General features: G+C 45.7%; 2 protein-coding genes across 3 annotated transcripts in view; one reads left to right on the forward strand and one right to left on the reverse strand.

Moving 5' to 3' along the window:
* Positions 1-12,584, reverse strand: part of RALGPS1 (Ral GEF with PH domain and SH3 binding motif 1) — a 347,217-nt gene that overhangs the window by 174,901 nt on the left and 159,732 nt on the right. The gene's annotated exons all lie outside the window — the stretch shown is intronic.
* ANGPTL2 (angiopoietin like 2) overlaps positions 4,996-12,584 on the forward strand; it is a 45,086-nt gene continuing 37,497 nt past the window's right edge. Inside the window, exon 1 of the mRNA XM_015426074.1 lies at positions 4,996-5,423. The gene's annotated coding sequence lies outside the window, so the exon portion shown is untranslated. The remainder of the gene's footprint in view (positions 5,424-12,584) is intronic.

The raw sequence follows: 12,584 nt of genomic DNA on the forward strand, positions 1-12,584 counted from the left end.
GAAGACAAACGAGGGATGATATCCTGAAGGCAACAGCAGCTAATCCCCTGCAGCTGGAAGCTGCAACTATCAGAGTTTTAAAAGATGTTCCATTCGAGGTTCGTGAGAAAAGGAAAGCCTACAAAGAGCTGATCTCAACATTGCAGATCAACCAAATTTCGTATTCCTGGAATTTCCCGGAAGGTGTTGTGTTCAAATACAAAGACAAAAGGGAAAAAATTGACTCGGCTTTTAAAGCAGAAGAATGGTTGAAGCGGTTTTTCGGATCGAAGGAGGAAGAACAGCAAGAAGGAGGGGGCGGAGCAGTCACCATAGAAGACAGGGACGACGACCAAGGAGCATCAGGTGGCGAGGCCAAAGAGACATATGATTTGCGGCTTAGAAGACCAAAGTAACTCTTTGGAGACTTGAAACTTGCAAACAGGGATGAAGATGAAAGAACTCTTTGCGCACACAAAAGAGGATGGAGAAGACACTAACATGGACTTACTAATTTCCGATTGCATTGACTTAAACGAAAAACTTTTAAATTTTGAATACTAACAGAATACTAACTGTTAACAACCCTCTCTCTTGGGATTTTAGTCATAGTGTGGTTTTTTTATTTTCTGTCCTTTATCCCGGGTAACTTTTCCCTTCCCTTTTTTCTTTTCTGTAGTGTTTAGGTGTAACAAAAAAATAATAAAGCTACCCTGCTCGCAGGGGATTAAAAAAAAGAAAAGAAAGCATCACCCAACCTTTTCTTAATCCCACTATATACCTTCCCTCTTTCTGATATTAAAAGCATAAATTCTCTCATTTTCAGGAGAGTCAATAAAAAAAAATGTTACAAGATTTATAAAACATAACTACTCTGCATTACCAAGTGATGCTCTGTCATCTTGGTGCTTGGGGCGGTCAACAGTGGGAGGGCTTCTAATGTCCTGGCCCCACTGGTGGACTTCCTGATGGCACCGGTATTTCTGGCCACTGTGTGATACAGAGTGTTGGACTGGATGGGCCTTCGGCCTGATCCAACACTGGCATCTCTTATGTTCGTCTGTTCTTATTTGTTGTTTAGAATGAAGATTTAAAATAAACATAAAAAGGCAATAACTACAGTATAACTTTATATAGGCCCTGGTCATACGGGCCGGAAAATGCGGGGAGGAAGCGTGGCTGTTTGCCCCAGAGGAAAATTACGAGCGGTTGTGTGATCAGACGTCCCTTCGAGGTCCTATGGAGGTCCCGTGGTTAGGGGGCAGGTGGCGATCACACGATGATCCTGCAGCGCGGCAAAGAAGAGGTGCGGCGCGATCACACCAGCAATCGCTAGGCGCCGCTTCCGTGGCAAATGGGATGGATTTTTTTAAAAAAACTGAAGTTTGTGCATACGCATGACTGAGCAATCGTATCTGCACATCCGAAGGCGGGTGGTGGGCTTACCGGAGCTTCGAGGCATAGCCAATGGAACGGGAGGTGGGCCCCCTCATCCACAGCCGCTCTAACCACCTGCACGACAGTGGCCATAGCGACCCTCCAGAGGCGGCAAGCCTGGCTGCAGTGGGAGGGGGCCTCTTTGTGCGCATGTGCCGTTGGGCGCTTGTGTGCATCCTGTGGAGACTTGGGGGGGAACCTGTTCGCGACGAGACATGGGCGGGCGCCGGATGCCACGGGATTCCACCGGAAACGCAATCAGGCGCCCGCCCTTGCCCCGCGGTTTCCGGAAACTAGTACCTCGGAGGTACTAGTTTTTTACCCCGCATCTTTGGCGGGAAGCCTCGGGTTCGCCACGGGAGCTCTGCGCTTCCCAGATGTGGCGCTGTGATCGCGCCCAGAAAATCTGCCTATCTTCCGTCTCTGTAGCATGGCTAGTGTTCCGTGTGACCGCAGCTCTGATACCCCATTCTTTCAAAGAGATAGGTAGGGGTCTAACTAAACGACACAGTTGCAAATCTGTGTTTTAGAAAATGGGCTGCTGCTGAATAGATACACAGTGAAGCTGAAGGTGCTAAACTCCTAAAGGCAATCAGCTACCAGCTAAGCACTTTGACTGGAAGTAAACCCTGCTAGGGGAAAACTGGCTAAGGAGAGAGATGAGGGGGCACAGGCAGGAAATGATTCAATATTCCATTCCAAACATAAAACATAGGCTGTGACATCATCATGTCTACTTATATAATGTAAGTTTTGTAGGCTGTTTGCAGGTAAAGGTTTTCCTCTGGTTTGGCATCCAAACTGGAGTGTGGGGTTTTTTGCAGCAGCCATACAATGTCATCCCCTAATAATCTTTCCACTCCCACTCCCCCCGCTTTGATGCTATCATTCCCAAACCCTCTGTTGATAAAATCTTTTAGAAAGACTGCAAAGTTCCTCTGAATGCCATGTGGATGGGAAGCTGTCTGTTTCTGAAAGTCTTGCTCACAGTTACACCATCTTCCTCTGTAGAAAAGAGCAAGAGTCCAGTAGCACCTTAAAGACTAACAGCATTTGTGGCAGGGTATGAGCTTTCATGGGTCACTGCTCACTTATCCAGATACAGCTAGAATGGGAGTCCATCTGTCTTATATATTGGAAAGTGGAGTAATTTCAGATGTCAAATAACATTAGCAGGCAAATGACAATAGCAGGTGAATGACAATAGCAGGCAGGTGAAATATGCAGACAATAGCAGGCAGGTGAAATATGCAGAGGGGTAGTAGGTATGGAGAAATCAGCATGGGTAATGAGACAGGAAAACTAGATCTCAATTCAGTCCAGGTGGATGCATTGTCTTGAGCTTCATTATCAAAAATTCCTTTGAAAGAGAACTGCTGCTTTCAGGTCAGCAACTGATTGTCCCGGAAGGTTAAAATGTTCCCCCACTGGTTTTTCAATGTTGTGGAACCTAATTTCAGAATTTCAAAGGGAGATTAGAAAAGAGAGACTGCTGAATTGCCACTTATGAATGTTTGTCTGCTGCAGACAGACAAACATGGCTACGCATCTGGATCTATCACCATTTTCCTCAGCCCTCTACTCTCTACCCTACCAATGGAGGGCTTTTTCAGACCTTCTCAGCTTTCATCCAAAGGGGGCGTGGGAAGCCTATGGGAGTCTAGAGGAGAGAGTAGCTCATAGGCTGCAGTCACACGCAACATTAGCCACGCAAGAGATACGGAAGACAGGCGGAGTTTCCGGGCGCGATCTCACCAGCACATCTGGGGAGCGTAGCGCTTCCGTGGCACAACCGAGGCTTCCTCCCGAAAACGCGCAGCAAAAAACTAGTACCTCGGAGGTACTAGTTTCCGGAAACTGCGGAGCAAGGGCGGGCGTCTGATCGTGTTTCCGGTGGCATCCAGCGCCCGCCCATGTCCCCTTGCGAAGAAGGTTTTTTTCCCCCAAGTCTCCGTGGTTGCGCACACGCACCCAACGGAGCATGCGCATTCGTAGTGTACACAAAAAAAGAAACCCAGTTCGCCGCGCCGCGCGCTTCTTCGTTGCGCGCAGGCATGTGTTGTGATCGACGCCTCTCCGTAACCACGGAAGCTCCACGGTACCTCCACAGAACCTCCACAGGAGGTATGATCGCTTTACTGCGTGTTAGTTTGCCCCGGGGCAAACAGCCACGCTTCTCCCCCGCAGTTTCCTGCGCGTGTGACCGGGGCCTTTGTAATGCACTGTTAACAGTATTACACTGTAATGATCTAACAACTGCTTTTTAAAAAAAGTCTGAAAAGCCCTCCATTGGTGGGGCTGAGGCCATGGACAGTTGAGGCAAGGAAAGTGCAGAGAAACTTGCCTTGTGTGAATACTGAATTACTGCTTCAAATGCCTCTGCTATGTGGAAGCAGACATGGTAACCAAGAGCTCTCTCTTCTTTTAAATGCAGATTATCTGCCTTTGCATGACGGAGTGAGCTCCCGTCTCTAGTTCCAGCTCCTGCCAACCTAGCAGTTCGAAAGCAAGAAATTGCAAGTAGATAAATAGGTACCACTTCAGTGGGAAGGTAACAGCGTTCCGTGCACCTTGGTGTTTAGTCATGCCGGCCACATGACCATGGACACGTCTTTGGATAGCGCTGGCTCTACGGCTTTGAAACGGAGATGAGCACCGCAACCCTAGAGTCGGATTCGACTGGCTTTCGAGCAAGGGAACCTTTACCTTTACCTATCTGAGTTCTGAGAATGCTGGGATATAAACCTAAAACAGTAGCACCATCATACCAAACTATGCAATGAAGGAGCAAAAAATCAACCTCTCTAAGGAAACTGTGTAGAACGGCTCATCCACTGGACAGGTGGAATGGTTATCCCACGTCTCACTACCACTGCTTCCCCTGGGGACTCAAGCAATCTCATCCCAGTTTCCCTAGCCACTTTGCACAGTAAGCTTGTTGCACATCTAAGCAGATCAAGGTTATGCCCCAAAAGCAAAAAGAGGAGGAAAAGGAAAGCTGAGGGTGTGTGCGTGTGAGAGACTGCAATCCAGCATGCTCTGATGAAAAAAGCAAGTCCTTAACCAGTAAGTTCAAGTCTATTATAATACAAGCACTACACATCATTACAAATGATGATTCACAGTTAATTCAGACTCAACCATTGGTTAAAAACACACGCACAGGGGCAGGGAAAAGATGTTTTTTAAAAAAAGATTACATAAACTCAAGCAGAAAACTGTACCCTGCCTTCAACAGCCCTGATTAAAAACCGTAGAAAGTACTGCTATCTTCCTAAGCAATTTGTAGATTTTCAGCGTCTCTGTTGCTACTTGACAAAGTCCAGCGAGTCAGACTCCCACACACCAGATTGCTCTGAGCTGCCGAGAGCTGTGACATCACTGGGTAAAAGTTTGGCTTCGGCCAGCCCTCTACTGTTTGTGGTTAAGGGGGAGGCCCTGAACGTGTCTATTGCTGGTGGATCCCTTGCTCTTGTGGGAGGGAAAAGCGGAGCTTATCCAACCAGAACTTGTCTGCTTACCGCATGCTTGATTATCTGTTTTCCCCCCCTCCTTCAGCATGTAAATCCACCACAAAGGAGCTGAAGTTCAAATAGGGCTGTTTTAGCCTCGCTTGAAACGATGGATTCAGAGCTTTACAACTGAAATGCAGGAGAGCTGGAGTTCCTGAAAAGCAAGTCACTGCTGCAGCCTATTGTCCCTCAGGGTCTATAGTATGTGAACCAACGGATAAGATTCAGCAATCAAGTTAAAGGGACAAGAGTAAACAATAAGGAACTAACCGGACTGCAATAACCTTATGCTTTTATTCTTCCAAGTACAGTACTAAGTGAATAAACCTTTCCTGCAAACAAATCTAGCTAACCTTAATTGCTGATGAATTTATTTATTTTGGTGCAATCAGTGATGTCACTAGTTCTGTGGGTGAGCCAGCAACTGAATCTTTGATTATTATTTTTTAAAAAAACAACTTTAAAGCTTGAAGAAAGAAGTCCCAAGGAAACAGGGTAAGAATATGAAAGGTGTCATGTTTAAAATAAATTCCTATTTTTAATGTCATGAAATCATTTTTACAACGCTATTATGCTTTAGAAAACAAAGCCAGCCTTTTGTAAGTTTTGATTTAGATTCTTCCCTAAACTACCAATTTCTGTGACAAACTGTATGTCCATAAATAAGGGATTTAAATCAATGCATGCAAACCTTCATTTGCTAGGGGTTCTGCATAGTTTTTCTTGATTTTACTTCAAATACATGGTTGTTAACTCAGTCTAAAATGTCAAAGATATAATTTTAATTTCATAAGAAATCCACCAGAGCACTGATCATACATGTGACAAAAAAGCCTTTTCCTCCCTAAAAGGCTTCACAGCAAAACCTCTGCTCTTTGTACTATTTCTTTGAAAGGACTATTGTATTACAGCCCAAGAAGCTAGTCTTTACTTTCATGACACATTGATCAGATTAAGAGATACAGAAAGTTCTTCTAAATTCCTAGCATTTTAGTGTTTACATTTTAAAGTAAAACTTTTTAAAAAAAGAAGTCCAAACAACCAGAGTATTTTTTGAATATTTCTTGCAACAGCACATACAATAAATACCAAGTGTGAAATATGAAGCAAGAATTATAAGGCTAAACAGTACTGCAAAATGCAAAACTCCTATTTTGACATTTAGCATATGAAACAGAAAGCAAACAGTGTCAATACATCTCTCAGCATGCTTTGGCTTAACAGAGAATATAATGAGGCTACCTGTAAAGGGGAGTAAGAACAAATATAGTATTTGGGTTCAGCTTTCCTAGGAGCATGTTCAACAAAAAGACGTTGTGTAGTAAATTTCTTTCTGACCCAGAAGCAAAGGTTGTGGAGACAATTATGGGCTTGTCTTCTTTTGCAGTCAATATTAAGGAAGAAAGGCCAAAGACACTGGATAGCTAATTCTCTGAAACCTCTAAGGGCATTTTGTTACCATTTCAAAACAAGCATTCTCAAAGAATCAAGGATCTTTGTTTTTACAGTATTCCATTGGTCAACCCCACCACCACCACCAAAAAAACCCCACCTCAGCAAGGAGGAAATTAGGGCTCTCAACCAAATGAAAAAAGGTTGAGTTTACCTACTTTGTTAAAAGAGCAACAAAATAACAGGACTGCTCCTGCTTGCTTCATATTAGTTCAGTAACAAAAAAGTATGCAGGGGAAATGACTAGTTCTTGGAGGATTTTGATATTAAAAATATGTACTAATGGGTTACTTTTGATATAAGGAAAATTCTGAATAAATTGTGCCTATCTCTACTTACCATCAGCCTTAAGAAATCTGTATCCCTGAAGCTTAACACTGCTATTGTTCTCTCATTTCCCAGGGGATTCCCCCTCCCCCCCTGCACCTACAGAAAAGTTCTACCTTAAAACAATTCAGGGCTATCCCAGCTCTCAGACCTCTATACTGTCACCAAAACAGAATATTGGCTGGTCTTTTGGCAAGAACCAATTCTATACAAATTTAATTTTGGGGTGACTTGAAAGATTGTTTTGTGCTAGGGGAAACAATTAGTTGGGTTTTTTTTAAGGAAATGTATTGTTTAAAAGGCACAAAATTTTTCTGGTAGGATTTTTTTCTCCATTTACTTAATAGCTATTAAATTTGCCTTCCAGTATGAATTAACATCTGATAAGGAATATCAAATCCATGAATGCATTTCCATAGCTGACAAACTGTGCAGAAATTTCATACTGAAAGTAACTTATGTAGTAGGAAGGATAATGTCAGGGCATAAATGGAATAGGGCTTGCAGGATCTCAGTCGCAGAATTCATTTTGAATTCTAAATGCATGAGGAATAATAGTAAAAAGGAAAGTACTCTGAACAAGCACAAAGAAAATTGCTCTCAACATCAAGTAACCACAGCTGTTCCCATACATCTGGCATTAAGAAGCAGAACTTCTAGGTCAAAAGGGAATGACTTCAAGGCTGAGACTTTTTACTTCTTACTTTAGAAAATGGGAATCTTATTTCATTGCAATCCATTCCATAACACAAGGGCTCCAACATAGTATGCCAATGGATCTTTATGGTTCCAATATCAGACCATGAAATCAAAGACCTTGAAAGAATTAGTCTGCACTGATCACAATACTGAGCAAAGTTCTGACTACTAGCAGACTGCAGATACAACCAAAATACTCCACTACCTGGTGGTGGTTCTTTATCCAACATCTAGGAACCACTGCTGAAGCAAAATGCCAAGCAAAAAGTTATGCAGAGGCTGTTTTATTTGGAGGTATGAAGAAAAGTAAATATAAAACAAGGGAGGATGACAACCGCAGAGTATTTAGAACAACACTTATTTTGTCACAGTTACAACTTCTGAGAAATTCAAATTGTAATTACCAATCCAGAGTTTTCTATATTCCACCTTGATCAAAATTCCTGGTAAAATCATTTCACACAGCTAGGAATGTAAAGGATCTCCTTTAAATAATGATTTCTAAGTAGACAGCGCAGGGAAAAAACTGTACTAAAAAGACACTATTTGAATATACATACAAATAAACATCTGAGAGTTTAGGGCTCTGATCTATCTAGCTGCTGCTACTGTGTGAAACTTCATAGGAATCTGGGGATTTTTAAAACAGAAAACACAGTAGATTTTGAGGCTCTTCTTACTCCCTAAAGGAAAGAATACCCCCAAGTGCCTATCACAATCTGGTATGTTACTATATGGGCACAGACCCAAGTTTATTTTTTCAGAGAGAAACACTACATGGCTGAACACTAGGCCTTTCATGACTTCTCATTCGGTTGGGTATTAAATTCTGCTACTTATGAAAATTGCTCCAAATGGTCTTAGTACACCATTCAGCCTGGGAGCTGTTATGAAGAAAAACCTTTAAAAAAACCTAATGGAGCCCAGTTGTCCAGCTGACCATCCTTTGTTCAGTCATATATTTATTTATTTATTTATTTATTTTTATACCCCGCTCTCCCCGCGCGCGGGCTCAGGGTGGCTTACAATGTATGGGTGCAATACAACACCGTAGTTCCACAGTAAAGGCACACAGTGCAATAAAAACACAATAAAACATTTTAAAACAGTTAAATACAGTTAAATAGAGTGGGCAATGCCCAAGGATCCCGCGTGACTGACCCCCTCTCTCCCTATTGCACATACCCTTGAGTCAAAAAGGGAGGATGCTGTGGCCCCGATGTTCGTTGGCCAATCAGCCTCATCCAGCGGTGCTGCTGTGCAGGCCCCTGTTGGTGGTAGTAGTGGTGGCGGCGGCTCCTATTCGAAAGCCTGGCGGAAGAGCTCCGTCTTACAGGCCCTGCGGAACTGTAACAGGTCCCGCAGGGCCCTGATCTCCTCCGGGAGCTCGTTCCACCAGATAGGAGCCGCCACCAAAAAGGACCTGGCCCTTGTGGCAGCAAGCCTGGCCTCTTTAGGGCCCGGGGTCACAAGACGATGTTAAGACCCCGACCGAAGTGCTCTCTGGGACCTGTGTGGGCAAAGGTGGTCCCTCAGGTATGCCGGACCCTGGCCATGTAGGGCTTTAAAGGTAAGCACCAGCACTTTGAAGCGGATCCGGAATGCTATAGGCAGCCAGTGCAGCGCTTTCAGCACAGGCTGGATGTGGTCCCACTTCGAGACACCAGCAACCAGCCTGGCCGCCGCATTCTGCACTAGCTGCAGCCTCCGAATTAGCGACAAAGGCAGCCCCATGTAGAGAGCGTTGCAGTAGTCTAGCCTCGAGGTGACCGCCGCGTGGATCACTGTGGCTAGGTCTTCACAGCTGAGGAAGGGGACCAACTGCCGCACCAGCCGAAGGTGGTAGAAGGCTGCTTTGGCAGTGGCTGCCACCTGGGCCTCCATCGTTAAGGTGGAGTCCAGGAGCACTCCCAAACTCCTAACCTCCGAAGCTGGCACCAAAGGCGCCCCATCGAAGGCCGGGAGCAGGAGCCCCAATCCCATCCCGTTCCGACCCAGGCACAGGACCTCCGTCTTCGCCGGGTTCAGCTTCAGCCGACTCAGCCTGAGCCATCCAGATACGGCCTGCAAAACAACAGTTTAATTAAAAAGCTAGGAAACTGACCTCTTCCATCCCTTCAGGATGAGTTGTAATACGGTGGTGGAAAGTGCCATCACAGCTGACTTACAGTCACTCTGTAAGGTTTTCAAGGCAAAAGATGTTCTTAGGTGGTTTGCCATTGCCTGACTCCGCATAACAACTCTGGACTTCTTTGGTGGCCTCCCTAGGGTTGCCAAGAGGAACTTACCTTGGCGGCGGGGGACTCCCGGGTGGATCCCGGTGCACGCGCACGCGCGCCGCACACATGTCACCAGGAAGTGCCGTTATGACGCCAGGAACGCTGGGGGTGGGGCCATGACCATACAAGGGAAAACCATAGAGTTTTCCCTTGTATGGCCATGGCCCCGCCCCCAGCATGCCTGGCATGCTCGCATCACTTCCGGGTGACACGCATGTCGGAGAGGAGTTCCCCCTGGGGCCAGATCCAGCGGCACTGGGGAACGGGCCTCTGGGGCAGGGGTTTCCCTGCCCCCCGGGGGGACTTGGGATCCCTAGGCCTCCCATCCAACTACTAACCAGGGCCAACCCTACATAGCTTCTGAGATTGGGTTAGCCTGGATCATTCAGTCAGTACTGTAATACTTACCCAACTTCATCCACATTACATATTGGTAAGGTAGGTCAAGCTGAGACTTAGGACCTATGTAATTACAAAAAGTCTGCAGGTGGCATGCCTTGGACACTAGCTTCCTTAGAAAATGTCAATGGGCCCAAAGGGCACTCAATTTGATTCATGACTGAGTCTTACATAGCCAACCCCCAAATTCTATACTCTGAAACACGATGGCTCTTAAAGGAGACTCCTTCAAGTTGGCATTGATATCTAAGAATTACTTGAGAGAACATAACCTTCCAGTTTTATATTCTGTCTTCTTGCTTGCAGCTCAGGTGAGAGTATGAGGGCCAAGGAAGGGAGCCTTGTGCCAGGAAGGGAGCAAGAAAGCACAGAACGGAAGTAATGAGTGCTCAGGCTTCCTGCTGCAGAAGCTTGCTCTAAGCCAGCCAGCAGCATTGTGAAGTCTCTCTTTGAAAGAAGTGTGCACATCCTTTACTCGCCCCTCTAGCAACTCACTCTCTCCCCAGCATGATGCACAGCAGCTCAGGCAACAGAACAAGACTGCCCAGGGGCCCAGAGGAGATCAAGCTGGCCTTGGAGAAAGGGGAGTAAAATCTCTTGTATCCCACTATGGCCAGTTTGCTCTTTTCCTGGGTGGCTGCTATGGTGCTGGTTTTACTCTATCTTCTCTTGTGGCTGGCTTGCTCTTCTCATGGCAGCTTTTGGGTGCTGGGTTGAGAGTGCCAACGCTGCAGAGCAGGGTGGTCACTGTCAGAGAGGACAGGCCATTGATTTCCATGCCTGGCTCACAGCTTACCTACATCTCCTTAAGGAGCACACTACCTACACTGGCACAATTTTGCATTTCTAACCACACAGTCGCATTTATGGAAAGAGTTAGATCTCCATCTTGTTAAAAGGGCCTGGAGAAATAAGTCAGGACCAGCAGCAATCTAAGAGTTCAAGCTGCTTTCCCTATCAACTATTTAAAGTCACACATTACCAAAAAGACAGCTTCTAACAGCTTTTTAAAAAAATCTACTTTTTTCCTAATATTGAGACTTGTTCCTTAAACAGTATCAAAGCCAAAGGCAACATTGCTGTAAGGATTCCTAGTGGATGTAACCTAAACTAAGTGTCAGGTACACCTCCATAGGGAGTAACTGGCAATTGCCAAGGAAAGCATGAGTTCTGCTCTCACTTCCAACATGCCTCTTGACGTGGGTCATGAAGATGAGGCAAGAATTCTAAGCTTTGCTTTCAATGTGCCTTGTCCCTTGAAAGGCAGGCCTTTACTGTGAAGCATGTTCTTCTGGTGCTAGCCACTTTTGGGATCACTCAAAGACATTATTCTTGAGAAAGCTGAAGTGACTAGCATTAGAGGAATGTGCTCCACCAGCACAAATGAGACCAAGGCTTAGGATCCAAGATAGAGATCCTTGGGTAGTACAAGACGTGTGCCATATCCCTTGTGATGACTGCCAGGATCAAACAAAGAACTGCCTATTTAGGTAAAATGCTTTAAAAAAAACCCTAATATTGCTTATCCGCAGGATCTGAAAGCATGATCTGTACCCATTCTTCTGAACTTCCCTCATTTTATTTTGTTGTTTCCCTTGAGACTAGGGGAGGAAATGGACACAGCTAGGCTAGTCAGTGTTTGCTTTTGACCTGATTACACTTGAGAAGGTTGAAACAGCCTTCCTGACTTACTAAGGCTGACTAAGCTGAAATCTGAAAAACCCCTGAACTTCATAAGATAACCATCTCTTACAGTGCCTTGGATGAAGTTGGCTCTGGCTTATGTCACAATAAATATAGTAAATCTTTAAGGAGCCACTACGATGATTTTGCTTTGGTTGCAACAGACTGACACAGCTAACCCTCTGCAACATCCAGGGGTCATTTCATAGAAAAAGAGCTAGGGGAACTCATTAGCATAACTCATTAGCATATGCCACACCCCCTGACATCACCGGAAGTGTGTCATAAGGCCACACACCCTGACATCACCGGAAATGTGTCATAAGGCCACACCCCCAACGGTCCCGGCCGCCACCGCCGGCCTTGCAGCTCCACTGCCGAGCCTCATGAGGGGCCCGACGGTGGACCTGCAAGGCCGGCGGGAGTGCAAGGAAGCCCTGGCCCCAGGCAGGCAGGAGTGGGGAGAGGCAGGGAGGAAGCAACTTACCCTCCCTCTTCTCCTGCCTCCTCCTGGCTGAATGAGGGCCGGAAGCGGGGCGGCCGGAAGCAGGGGGCGGGGCTTTGTCATGTGCCCCGCCCCCTGTACCTCACCCGGGGGAACTGCGTTCCCCCGCGATCCCCCCCGAAATGACCTCTGGCAACATCTCTCTTACTAGAACATTGTTTAATTAATAGTAGTACACTATTTTATTACTGATATTACAAAGTTGTACATTTTGGCTGTTTTCTGGCCATTCTCAGCATGCATTTTCAAACTGCAAGAAGTGGATCTGTGCTAAACCAGCAATGGCCAAACTGACACTGAGCCACAAAGGAG

Source organism: Gekko japonicus, unplaced genomic scaffold (assembly GCF_001447785.1).
Source record: "Gekko japonicus isolate JY-2015 unplaced genomic scaffold, Gekko_japonicus_V1.1 scaffold22, whole genome shotgun sequence".
Taxonomy (NCBI): Eukaryota; Metazoa; Chordata; class Lepidosauria; order Squamata; family Gekkonidae; genus Gekko; species Gekko japonicus.